The sequence below is a fragment of the Mesoplodon densirostris genome, chromosome 12 (assembly GCF_025265405.1).
Source record: "Mesoplodon densirostris isolate mMesDen1 chromosome 12, mMesDen1 primary haplotype, whole genome shotgun sequence".
Classification (NCBI taxonomy): Eukaryota; Metazoa; Chordata; class Mammalia; order Artiodactyla; family Ziphiidae; genus Mesoplodon; species Mesoplodon densirostris.
This window is the reverse complement of record NC_082672.1, coordinates 20,425,265-20,438,421: the sequence shown is the minus strand read 5'-3', so window position 1 is coordinate 20,438,421 and position 13,157 is coordinate 20,425,265. Positions and strand designations below refer to the sequence as shown.

Below are 13,157 nucleotides of genomic sequence, written 5' to 3'. Positions count from 1 at the left end.
TCATCCCTCCCCCACCCCTCAGCCCCCTTGGCAACCACAAGTCTGTTTGTTACGTGTTTGACTACTTTAAAATGGGATGCTTTTCCTTCACAGAAACCTATTTTATTGTAATTAAGAAGTATTTTAGATAAAAACAATTCCCTTGATCTTTATGCATTCATTAAAATTCCCAAATAGCCACGCCTGGCTTGAAAATGATTGTAAAAGTCATCATTTTCCTTTCTTTTCATGGAAATCACACAAACCGCACAAGGAGAACTTGGAACAGGAGTGTAAATTCCAGATGAAACCCGAACTACAAAATAAGTCAAGGGACTGCCAAAACAAGTGGAAATTGAACACGGATGTGCAGGGGTGGGGCTGGGGGACAGAGAGGGGTCTCCAATCTCAGAAGGCCCTGGCTCCTTACACCTCTGTGGCGGGAAGAAACAGACCAAACCCTAGGCCTGCAGCAGTAGGAACATGTGGGTGCCTGGCCGCAGTAGGAGTTTCTCTGCGGATGAAAGGTATTTGCTAGAAGCTGAAGCCCTAGGACAGTGGGAGAGGGGAGAGACCTGACATTTACAGCCCAAATTTCAGTCTTATGGAGTCTCTTGCAAGGCTGCCATTTGGTCCAGGCCGGCTTCTGTGGGAGTCTCCTCCTCCTCGTGACCCCCCACCCCCAACATTCGTCACATATTTCATTTTTATTTCTTACTTCTGTTTTTCTCTGCAACCTCTCATCTAGTTAATTAACATATCTAGCGCCACATAGATTTTATTTTATTTTATTTTTTTTGGTGAGAACATTTAACTTCTACTCTCTTTGCAAATTTTAATTATAGAACCCAGTGTTATCAACTGTACTCACCATGTTATTCATTAGATCCTTAGACCTTATTCATCTTATAACTAAAAGTTTGTTCTACCTATTTCCCCATTCCCTAGCCCCTGGCAACCACTTTTCTACTCCCTGTATCTTTGAGTTTGACTTTTTTTTTCAAAAAGATTCCACATATAAGTGATATCATGCAGTACGTATTTGCCTTTTCAGTCTGGCTTATTTCACTTAACATAATGCCCTGTAGACCTATCCATGTTTTCACAAACAGCAGGATTTCCTTCTTTCTCATGGCTAAATTATATTCCTTTTTGCATATATATATATATATATATATATATATGCAAAAAGGAATATTTTATATATATATATATATACACACACACATTTTCACATCTTCTTTTTCCATTCATCCATTGATGTACACAAGTTGTTTCCATTGGAAATAATGCTACAGCAAACAGTGGGGTGCAGGTATTTCTTTGATATCCTGTCTTCATTTCCTGTCAATATATATACCCAGAAGTGAGATTGCTGGATCATAGGGTAGTTCTATTTTTAATATTTTTAAGGAAACACCATACTGTGTTCCAATATATATTTGAGTATATTAAATACATTATTTTTATGAATACTTCCCAAATTTCAGCATTTCACTTTGAATTTTTCAGTTTTAACCTTTTCTCTTTTGCAGATCCTTTTGAAGTCACTTTCTGTCCTATAAACTGTTTTGGCAGTTTTAGGATTTAGGTTTTTCTGTGTGAATAATGACAAAACTTACCAAATTATCAACAAATACTTCTTTTTTGAAAAAAACATAATTCTTCTGTGTAGAAGGTTTATAACAATTAGTATGGCGTGGAATATTTGTAACAATTTTCATGGATTTCAGTATTTTTACTCTGTGTTGAAGTACAACATGGAAATAGCAAAATGCACAAGTGGTAAGGATATATAGCTCAATTAATTTTAACATATGTATATGTCTGTATAACCAGGTCCAGTTATAAAACTTTTCCAGTACCAGAAAGCCCTCTCCCTGCACCCCCTTTCCAGTTTATAACCCTCCAGGCCTCTATCTGACTTCCATTATGACCTCTAATACCATAGGATGGTTCTGTCTTTTCATAACAGCTTTTAAAAAGAATGTTTAATTTTCATCTGTCCCTACTCCCTGCTGCCTCAGCTGCTGGCAGGCGAAGGGTGGGAACTTACTGCTAGTGGAAGAAAGACAGAGGCTGCCAGTCCCAGGCAAGGCGGGGACTGAGGCAGAGGAGAAGAGACTGAGGGAGGGAGTGTGAAGATCCAGAACCCTGGAGCCTCAGCTTCCCACGACTCTTGTAGACCCTGTCAATCCAGCCAATATTAAGTATTGAAGGCTTTATGAACAATTTATTTTTGATAAATACATAAATGTGGAAAATTAATCATTGATGACTTGATCTTTTAATGTGCGGCCTCCCAGTGAACTATTCCTTGGCTGCAGACTCAGGATGAGACACTCGGAGTCCTCTGTAGCCTCTCTTTCTTATAACAGCCAAGCTGCGATGCTGTTTACAGGCCAGCTTTGGGACCGGGAAGGGAGGGATGGGTGAAACTCACAGGCTTGCAGAGCTATGGGTCAGTACAGTCCTCAGCTGTACTTCTTCATCCATCCAGAGATGATGAGGCAGAAACAGACTCGGGGCTTCCTGGAAAAAGGAGCTCATGACCCTTGAGGGAGTTGGCCTGCCCTGATAGACCTGGTACTAAACAGCTGTCCCAAAGCAGTGAAGTGAGGAGGGCCTTGAGGAACTTCAGGTAAAAAGTCACAGTTTGACATCAGAACGCAGTTGTTGCAATGATCCTGATCATCATCTCTGACCCTGTGTAGCTTTGACAAGATCTGATCTTCCCTTCTTTCTGTGTGAGTGAAGGGAACCAAGGAGAGGGCAAAACAAGGCCAACCTGGAATTTTCAGGCTTGCTCAACAGGGTTCAATGTAGTGTCATTTGCTAATTGGGAAAAGTAAAGATACGTGGGGAAAATAAAGACCTCAGTTTTCATGAGGTTACATTCGATTTTCTTACTAGATGGCCAAATGGATAAGCAGTTGGATTTACAAGCCTGGAAGTGAGAAGAGAGAGATAAATTTAGGAATTTTTAGCATATAGATGTTATTTAAAGTCACAGGAAAGCAGTGTTTTTAGAACTGTGAGTCATGACCCATTAGTGTTATCACATCAATTTAGCGGGTTAAGACCAATATTTTTAAAAAACTAAATAGAATATGATATCATATAGTGGAGTAGAAAGTATGAGAGAGAATCATATATTCTCATAAACTATTTGTTTTGTGAAACTGATAATTCCAGTAAACTATGTGTTTATGTATATGTGTGTGTATATATATATATAGATAGATAGATACACACCCCCACACATATGTGTACATATATATTTGAAATACATGTCATTAAGGTGAGAGTAAAGAAGAGGAGAGGACCCGGGGTTAAGTCCTGAGGGATAACAACACTCAGAGGTCTTACAAATGAGGAATGGTGAAATAGCTGGTGCTGGTGTAAGGAAAACTGGAAATAGAGGGGTCACAGAATTCCAGAGAGAAGGTTTCAAGTATTAGAGAATGAGCAACTGTGCTTAGTAATGCTGGGAGGTAGGACAGATGAGGGAAGAACGCCATCTATTGGATTTGGTTCGCTGGAGATTCCTGGTGACCTTGGCAAAAGTCCTTTGAGTGGATGGTGGGAAAGAAGCCATATTAGTGTGGGTAGATGAGAGAATGGCAGATGAGAAAGTGGAGACAGCGTGGATATAGAATCTTTTGGAATGTTTGATTGTGGAGGAGCTGAAACTGAAGGGGGCAGAATGGTACTAGGTAGTTTCATTTTAAATAAATTAATAAGTTAAGTAAAATAATTTTTATGGACAAGAGAATGTAGAATATATTTGCATCTCCACTCCATTAATTCTAGCTCTGAGGTTGGTTTCTTGGTTTAGACCAAAGATGGCAGCATGGATGGACTGGGAATAGCTGCTTGGAGCAGTGCTGAGAAGGACTGTGAGGCTGCGTCTGACAGCACGTTGCTATCCTTGACTTAGATTGAGATGTTGGAAGACAGGTATGAAAAAATGATTTTAAAGAGGGATGACAGTGTTTAGTGGTTAGATTTTGCTCAGTTGCCTTAAAAAAAGGAACAATCTCATTCATTGAACAAAAATATATTTAATAACTATGTGCCTAGGAAAGTGCTTGTTTTTTTTTTTTGCAGAAAACAAAACAAGATTATATTGTACTATCAAGGATCTTAAAATAAAGGCAGGGAGGCAAGGCATACACACAAAGCTAAAGAGTAGTATATAATTTCATGCCTAAGTGACTGGTAGAGAAAGTAAGTAAGTTCTACAAAATAAGATGATTAAAATGTGCTGTGGGAATTGAGTAAAGGCTCATAGAGCAGTGTTTTTTGAATTGTGAATCTCAGCCCATTAAAGCATTGTATTAATTTGCCGGTGCTGCCCCCCTAGCAAACTGAAACAACAGATGACTTAAACAGAATTTATTTTCCCATAGTTCTGGAAGTTAGAAGTCCAGCGTCAAGGTGTCAGCAGTTTGCTTTCTCCTGAAGCCTTTCTTCTTGGCTTATAGATGACAATCTACCCTTGGTGTCTTCACATGGTCTTCCCTTTATGTGGGTCTGTGTACTAATCTCCTCTTCTTGTAAGGACAACAGTCACATTGGATTAGGGCCCACCATATGATCTGATCATACCTTAGTTACCTCATTAAAAACCCTATTTCCAAATACAGTCACATTCTGAGGTAATGAGGGTTAGAACTTCAACACATAAATTTTAGGGAACAGAATTCAGCCCATGACATAGTATCATCATGAAGTCAATTTAGTGGTTTAAGATAAGCATAAAAAAGAAATAGAATAGAATAAAGTACAACAGAATAGAAAATATCAGTGTGTATGCTATAGAATCATGTTAAATAATTTCTTTTTATAGGTTATAGTAAAAACAATAGTTTAAAAGCCACTGTCACAGAGGATCCTGGAATACAGCAATATTTGAATAGATAGGACGGGGGAAGGTTATATAGGAACAGAATGAACAGGCGATAAGAGGATACCAGACATGACATCTTTTGGGAGATAAATGAGTCACCTGTTTGGAAGTGAACTCTGAAGCCAAGATGTATTTAGAGACCTTAAGGTTGGATCATACTATAGTCTTGAAGACCAGGCTAAGAACATGAATTTTCAAACTATTGGCAAAGGAGGATTTTAAGCAATAATGAATTTGGTAATTTATCAAGATACTCTGGCAACTGAATTGGAGAGGGGAAAGCCTAGAAGCAAGAAGATTGGAAACTGTTGGGTTTCACTGACATGGATTGAGGAGGTCCTTAAACAAGGTAGAAAAAGAAAAAGAAAGATGGCTACCAGATATATATCAGAAAAAAATATCAGTAGGACTTGTTGACAATAAACACAGGAGACAGAAAAAGACAATTAGTGAAGGTTGGAGGGGTTCTGGTTTTAAGGAAGTATATAAAATCTCATCCAATTTATTTTAAAATTAAAATTAAGTAAACAGGGCCTCCCTGGTGGCGCAGTGGTTAAGAGTCCGCCTGCCGATGCAGGGGATACGGGTTTGTGCCCCGGTCTGGGAGGATCCCATATGCCGCGGAGCGGCTGGGCCCGTGAGCCATGGCCGCTGGGCCTGCGCATCCGGAGCCTGTGCTCCGCAACGGGAGAGGCCACAACAGTGAGAGGCCCGCATACCGCAAAAAAAAAAAAGAAAAAAAAAAATTAAGTAAACAATTCAGTTCCTCAGTCACACTAGCCGTATTCCAAGTGCTCAGTAGTCATGATGTGACTAGTGGCCGTGGTATCGGATAGTACAGATGTAGAATATCCATCACCACAGAGAGCCCTACTGACAGCACTAGAGTGCTTCCTTGTGGAGAACTTCCTTTTGAGATGCTACCTCAGTACCCATGCCTTTCATACTCAGAGGCATTTTCAGTTATAACTTTGATAAAATTGCTGTGGGGTCACTAGAGAGGTCCACCTGTTCTCAAATCATTCACTTATCAGCCTATTAAATTCCTACCTTTAGTTTCCATTGCTTGGGCTTAAGCCCTATACAGATCTAATTAAATTCCCAATACTCTAAAAGAGGCATGAAAAACCATCATAAAGCTGCTTTAAAAATTAATTTTTAAATATGTAAAAAGCTAAGAAAGAATATGGCCCTTTTAAAAGTTAGAACCAACTTTTAAGCAAATGTCAGAAGCAAGCAGAGTTCATAAAATATGAAATGCAGTTAAGAAAACTATTTCCAAGTTAATTAGCTAATCAATAGAAATAAAATGGAACACAATTATGTCAACATCTTGGGGGGAAAACAAGGACTCTCCAGGCCTGATGTTCAAGAGCCAGTTTAAAATAGAGGAAAACGTTTACATATATTCACTAATCTCATCTTGTGAGATAGTTATTATTTTTCCCATTTTATAGCAGGAGGAAAGGCTGTAGGAGAAGTTCATTAACTTGCTCAAGGTCATTTAGCTACTATGTGACAGAGCCAGGACATGCACTTAGGTCTTTGAGTAACTGAGTGTTCCCATATGCTTTAGCCACCTCTCCACGGGAGCACAAACATCACAGGTTGCTTGTTGGTTGAGTGATGGTCTGGATCAATTAACTGAATTTTAATCGAGGAACTCGTATGGTCTGAGGGTATCCTCTTTTTACCTGGCTGGTGGTACCCAAAGATTTGGTGTATGATCAACACTTAGGAAGACTGGTAACATTCAAACATTTCACTCTATTATACCAACTTGTCCTGTCTAATATCTACCCTGGAACAGCCGTCTGACTGAGTTCATTATTATTACCTACTGAGACACATTTTATCGGTAGGATTTTCTTCACCTTTGCTGACTGACCAAATATGCCTAAACTTAATCCACCAAACACATCCCAAAACATAGAAAAGAATCACATTTTAGGGGCACTTGTGCTCCCTCGTAGCATATCAAAACATCACCATATTGTGTCACAGGGGATGTGAGTAAACCTGGGAACTGATGAAGCTCACCTGTATATGCCAACTTTTCAGAATTTTGTTTCAGGTTTTCAGGGTACATGATTTAGAATTCTTAATGACCTAGATTGCTGCCAGAGAAATATTTGGTTTTATTTTATAGGAGTATACACTTCAGCTCGTATGCAGATGATGTCATCCCATATGAGATTTTGCCAATTGTTAATACATATGTTCTCCCCATTTGTAGGCACTAACGGTGTGGCAGTAAAAATTCTGCCAAAATTTCACTGAGGCCATGAGTAACTTGCTTTCCCAGATGTATTATACATGACAATATGCTGGAAATTAATTTTTTTTATAGGTTTCAGCAATAAGAAGCCTGAAATTTATTCCTGGTAGTTTGGACAAAGTACATTGTAAAACTGGAATGTGTTGGGAGAAATGCTGCCTGCCTCTGAAAGAACCTAGATGAGTCAAGGAGAAAATATTTTTTAAAATTCCTTCTACAGTTCCATATCTCTAGTACCTATACCCAGGGGTACCCAAAGCCAAAATCCTTCAAGAATGGGAAGAAAAATGTTGAATTCAATGTTTTTGAAGACTGTTTTTAAGACTCAGATTTAGGGTGCATAGTGGGTATTAATTGTAGACCTCATAGTAGAGAATAATGTGAAATGGTGTTTTCTCAGTCCAGGATATTATCATTTCATCAAGATATCTTAGAACCATCAACCCTTTCTCTTCTGGCAGATTTTGTAGACTCTGTGTCTGCTCATCAGAGAGAAACACTCTGTTAAGGGGATTCTTTGCCAATGATACAGCCTTTCTTGTCATGTCAAATGCAACTAGTTTCATTTTCTCAATACCCACGCATCTGTGCCTGAGAAGCTGCCTATTTCTTGGTTGCAAATAGAAGAAAAATGAATTTTTTTTTGCTAAGTTAGAACAGTTCCTCCCAGGGACCCAGCCTCAGGAGATGCTGAGATTTGCCCCATTTTAATATTGATATCCATCCTTTCTTTTGTCCCTTCTCAAGTTAGGCATCGTTTTGTTATCTTTTCAGTCATAGGATCATCATCAGCCCTGTGTACTGATGGAGTCTAAAATGTAACTTCTTCCTGGTTCAGTCTCTCTCTCGTATTACATATGATATATATAAACATATATATCATTTTTCCCGCTGTATCTTTGAGATAGACTCCCAGAAGTGGGATTGCTAGATCAATGGAATATAAATATACATGTAATTTGGTTGTGTTTTGTCAGGTTTTCTCCAGGTGGGTTACATAATTTTGCAGTCCCACCAACAATGCATTACAGTACTTGTTTCCCCACAGTCTTATCAAAAGAGACTATGGATTTTGCCTACTTGATGGGTACGAAGTGGTTTCTTAGTGAGTTAAAATTTGTATCTCTCTTAATGTGAGTGAGACTAATCATTGTTTCCCATGTTTAAAGTCCCGTTGAATTAATTTTTCTGTGAACTGCTCATTCATATTTTTGCTAATTTTTCCTGTGTTGCTGTATGTGGTTTTTAAATTCTCAGTTTTTAGGAGTCCTTCATGAATTAAGAATATTAGCCTTTTATTTATCAGTTGTCAAAATGTTATATCCAATTTGTCACTTGTCTTCAGACTTTGCTGATGTTTCTTGTCATTCAAAAGTTTTCACGGTTATGTTGTCATATTTATTAATATTTTAGGTTGCTCCTACATTTTTTTTGCTCCTACATTTTGAATTTCCTGTGCTATTTACAATCCTTGTTTCATTTTTTACATTTATATCTGTGATTCCTTTCACTTTTGCATTTTTAACTCAAAATCAATATGTAAAAAAATTGATTTCTCCTCTTCCACCTCTCACTAGAGTCACTTTCTTCTCTTGACTTCCTTATTTCTATTAATGGCTCCCAAAAATCTCTTTGTCATCTGAGCCCCAAATCTCCAAGTCATTCTTGATTTCTTGCCTGCCCTTTTCACTTCTGAATAGATTTCTTAATTCTGGTTGTGATTTTCTTACCTGGTAGGGGAGAATTCCACAGAATGTAAAGATTATAGAAGAAGTCACAAAATCCAGCCTCATTTAGGATTAGATTTCGAATGTGTTTTGGTTTAAAACTACAGTAAATCAAATGTAGTATTTACTGGTCAATAATATGAACTGGAAGAATATTTTGATTTTTCTTAAGTATGATAAATCAGTTCAATCAGTGATTAATAAAACTCAAATTCACTGAATGGGTTTTAGAAAAAAAATAAAACAGTGAGAAATAAACTTTTCAACAGCTTAGGTAAGATACACAACCCAGGACCATGCCTGTTTCTGATGAATAGTTAACTCAGGTATGGGGCAACTGAGTGGCATATCTTGTTTGCTGTAAGAGTAAAAATCCCTGAGTAAAATGGTCCAACAGTTACCAAAGTATGATTCAGTAGGAGCCACCAGCATCAAATCTGGTAAAGGTTACATGCAATTTGTAGAAGAAACCTTGAGAACAAAATGTCTTGGACCAAGAGTATGTGAATAAGAGTTTGGTGATTGGTGTCACTTCCACATTTTTCTTTTTTTGCCTATAACACCCAATAAATAGGCTTATTTTCTTTTTTAAATTATTTGATGTTTTGAAGTTCAGTGTGGGAAACCTGTGGTCAATTTATATAAGCTATTGCTTAATTTCTAAAAGAAATCCAGATGTCCAGTGTCATTTGGTAACTGATTTTCTTAAGGCAAAATAAAGCTTGTGGAGAGCAAATATTAGAATGTTGATAGTGGCATGTGTAGATGATAAAATTGGTGGTCAACAAGACCAGAGTTTTATTTTCATGACTATTCAAAATAGTTCATATGTTTCTAGGATTACTGATGCATCCAAAAATTATGAGCGGACATACAAGTAACACTCTCTCTATCAAGAGAGTGTTAATTTTCTTTCATGTCAAAAGAGCAACCGCTTTCTTGATTTTAGTTTATCATCTACATTTGAAAGAAAGCTTTTAACAATTGTCAGCGATTGAGCAAAGTGAGGTTAGCTTTAAAGAATGAATTAAAAAAGAACAGTTCTGACAAAAAATAGCAGACTACTTAACCAATAATATTTAGGAATAGAATGAGAAAAATTTTAGACTTAAAAATTTGAAGTTCAAACTGATCATTGATTGAGAAAACCTATGAAACTGAATGATTATTTATTTGTGTGATTTCACAAATAATGATAAAAAATAAATGCCCAAAGATATAAGGACATAATGTAAAGCAAAGTAAATAGGCTCACTATTTATTGATAGTTGATTTTCTACTCAACATTATTTGACTTTCTGTTGCTGTGCGTTACTCTACTCCAGATTATTTTGTGCCAGTCAGTGCTATAGCAATTTGTACATGATTTGTGGTTGACAAACAAGTGACACGCATAGCATCTGTTTTAGCCCTGGTCGTACACTGTGATTGATGGAGAATCAGGGACACAGTTTTCCCCAGTTATCTAAAAGGTAGACACTGGGATCCTAGACAAGTTAGCTATATTTAACTTTGTATGTGATTATTTATCAAGCATCAGTTTATAAACATTACCCAACATAAATGAAACCAGAGTAGGACATTCATGAATTATATTATTCCAAATTGAATAACAGAAATTAAGAAATTAAACAAAACAAAAACAGAATCAAAAATAAGTCTAAAACTTTTTATTCCCAGGGATGTCTATTTCTATCAACGTAGTAAATTAGATACCATAAATGACTCTTGTGATTGAAACAATTAAAATTTGGAATAAAATATACTTTGAAAACCTTTTAAAACACACTGATAAAAAGGAAGGACTATGCAGAGGGAAAACCAAAGTTAAATGGGAATGCTGGGGGGCAAGCAAGTGTTGATGCTGCCTTTTACTCTGGAGTTATCTGCACTGAGACCTTGAGCTTTCCTGCTGAGGCTGTACAAGCAAAGGAGATGGATACAAGTCCTCAGAACTGGGTAAAGTAGAGAACCTAACAAGAGACTTGTGAATAAAGCTGGAACCCTGAAGAAGTGTATCCTTTACATTCTTAGTATAAGGCAAGTAACAAAGAAACCTCGTTGTGAAGAAGGGGAAAGCAAAGAAACTTAACTATGCTTACCATGATGTGGGGTAGAGGAGAAAACTAGTCTCATCTGAGACTGTGTAACTAAATTCAGCCCTTGTGAATATGTGTGGGCTGGATTTATTCTATCTATGTGGTCTGAAAAACCTCAAGCAGCAAATTTAAAGTGTTCCTTGTTTGGAAGTGATCCCAAGCTAGTGACGCAAGCAAATATAATTTACCTTTGGAGAAACTTAACTTCAACCCAGCCCTTGAAGTGTTTTTACAGAAAAAAATTCCAAGGAAAGTGAGCTGCCGATAGTCAAAAATCACAAAGCATGCGAAGTCAGTCCCATGAGAACAGGTGGGACAAGAGACACTAGAACAGACCCATAGGGACTTTGGGATTATCATAAATTGAATATGAAATGGAATATGTCTAAATCAATTCAAAATAAGCTTGAAAATTCGAGCAGACAAGACTATTTAAAAAAACTCCCTAACAAATAGGAAAAAGAATCAAATAGAACTTTTAGAAATTTAAAATGTACAAAAAAATTAAAAATCCTATGGATGGATTAAATGTCATGTTAGATAGAGCTGAAGAGAAAGAAACTCTGTGAACTGGAAGATAAAACTGAAAAAATAGAGTTTTTCTGATGCCCAGCGGTCGCGGCTTCTTGGGCCGATCTTCAGCTGGCACAATTACAGGCTGTGCGGCAGCAAAGGATGAATGGAGCTCTGGGAAAGGCGCTGTGTCTGAGGAACGACACCATTTTTAAGCAAGCCTTTTCCCTCTTGAGGTTCAGAACCTCAGGAGAGAATCCCCTCTGTTCTGCAGGTGGCATTCTGCTGAGCATCAGTCGGCACTACAGGTCACAGCCCACGCGTGGCATTGGAAGATACAGGCACCTAGTTAAAGCACAAGAGTTTCTTTCTCTTTTGTTTCCTGTTCAGCCCAGGAAGAAGAGGGGAAAAGTGGAAGTGAGACACATTAATTTGGGGACAGGTGATGAATATGGGGTTTGAAACATTCACCTGACTGCCTATGATATGGCCCTGGCAGAGAGTTATGCCCAGTATGTTCACAACCTCTGCTACCATCTCTCCATTAAAGTCGAGGAAAGTTATGCCATGCCCACCAAAACCGTGGAGGTGTTGCAGTTGCAGGACCAAGGCAGCAAAATGCTCCTGGACTCAGTTCTTACCACCCGTGGGCGAGTGGTTCAGATCAGCGGTTGGAGCACTACATTTGCAGAGATTTTCTTGGAAATAATCCAAAGCAATCTTCCTGAAGGAGTCAGACTGTCAGTGAGGGAGCGAACACACTGAAGAAGACTTCAAAGGAAGGTTCAAAGCTCGGCCGGAACTGGAAGAACTGCTAGCCAAGTAAACTAGCTCACTGCAGACCCTTTCATGCCAGCACTGGTCATACTGAGTGGCAAGGGGAAGAGCTTCCTGGGTAGCCGGAGACCCTGACCCTCAATATCATAAGTACCCACCTCCACAGCCAGGGGTGCCTCTGCTCCCCTGTGGAGGAGTGCTTGCTAATGGTCACCACTTTCCTTTGAGCCAACCCTAGGTATCGTCCATCTAATAAAAATCTGCTGATGATGGATGTGTGTGTATGTGAGAAGTCAGTCCATCCTGTCGAGTATATTTAACTAAGGGATTCAGTTTCTCTTTGCCTGGTGCTTAGCATATAAGCATGCCCCCCTTCAGTATTTCTCCAGGTAGAGTGAACTCATCCTTTAAATCAACCTGGCATGGAGTCCCTTTAGTGAAGCAGACAATCATAAGTAAACTTTCTGTGGATTGAAGGCATAGGGAGGGAGATTTTGTATATGAAAAAACCCTCCAGATAGGATCAGGGTCTGTCCATAAGTGAAAAAAAAAGTACCTTGTGGGGTAGTGAGTGACCTGTCATAAGTATGCAGGTAGATGTTACATAACTGCAAATTAGGGTTGCCTGGAATGAGTTTAAGCGAAGAATTGAAGGTTGATCTTGGTCACGTGTCAGAAAACTACTGCTTGTGAGCCAAATCCCAACAACTGCCTATGTGCTTTTTAAAAAGAATATATTGAGGTGAAATTCACATGTCACAAAACGAACCATTTTAAAGTGAATAATTCAGTGGTATTTAATGCATATGCAGTGTTGTGCAACCTCTATCCAGTTCCAAAACCCCATTGCCTGTTTTTGTAAATAAAGGTTT

General features: G+C 38.3%; 1 pseudogene; it reads left to right on the top strand.

Annotated features, from left to right (window-relative positions):
• The first annotated feature begins 11,670 nt into the window (after nucleotides 1-11,670).
• On the top strand, nucleotides 11,671-12,334 carry LOC132500334 (large ribosomal subunit protein mL48-like; annotated as a pseudogene).
• Nucleotides 12,335-13,157: the final 823 nt, after the last annotated feature.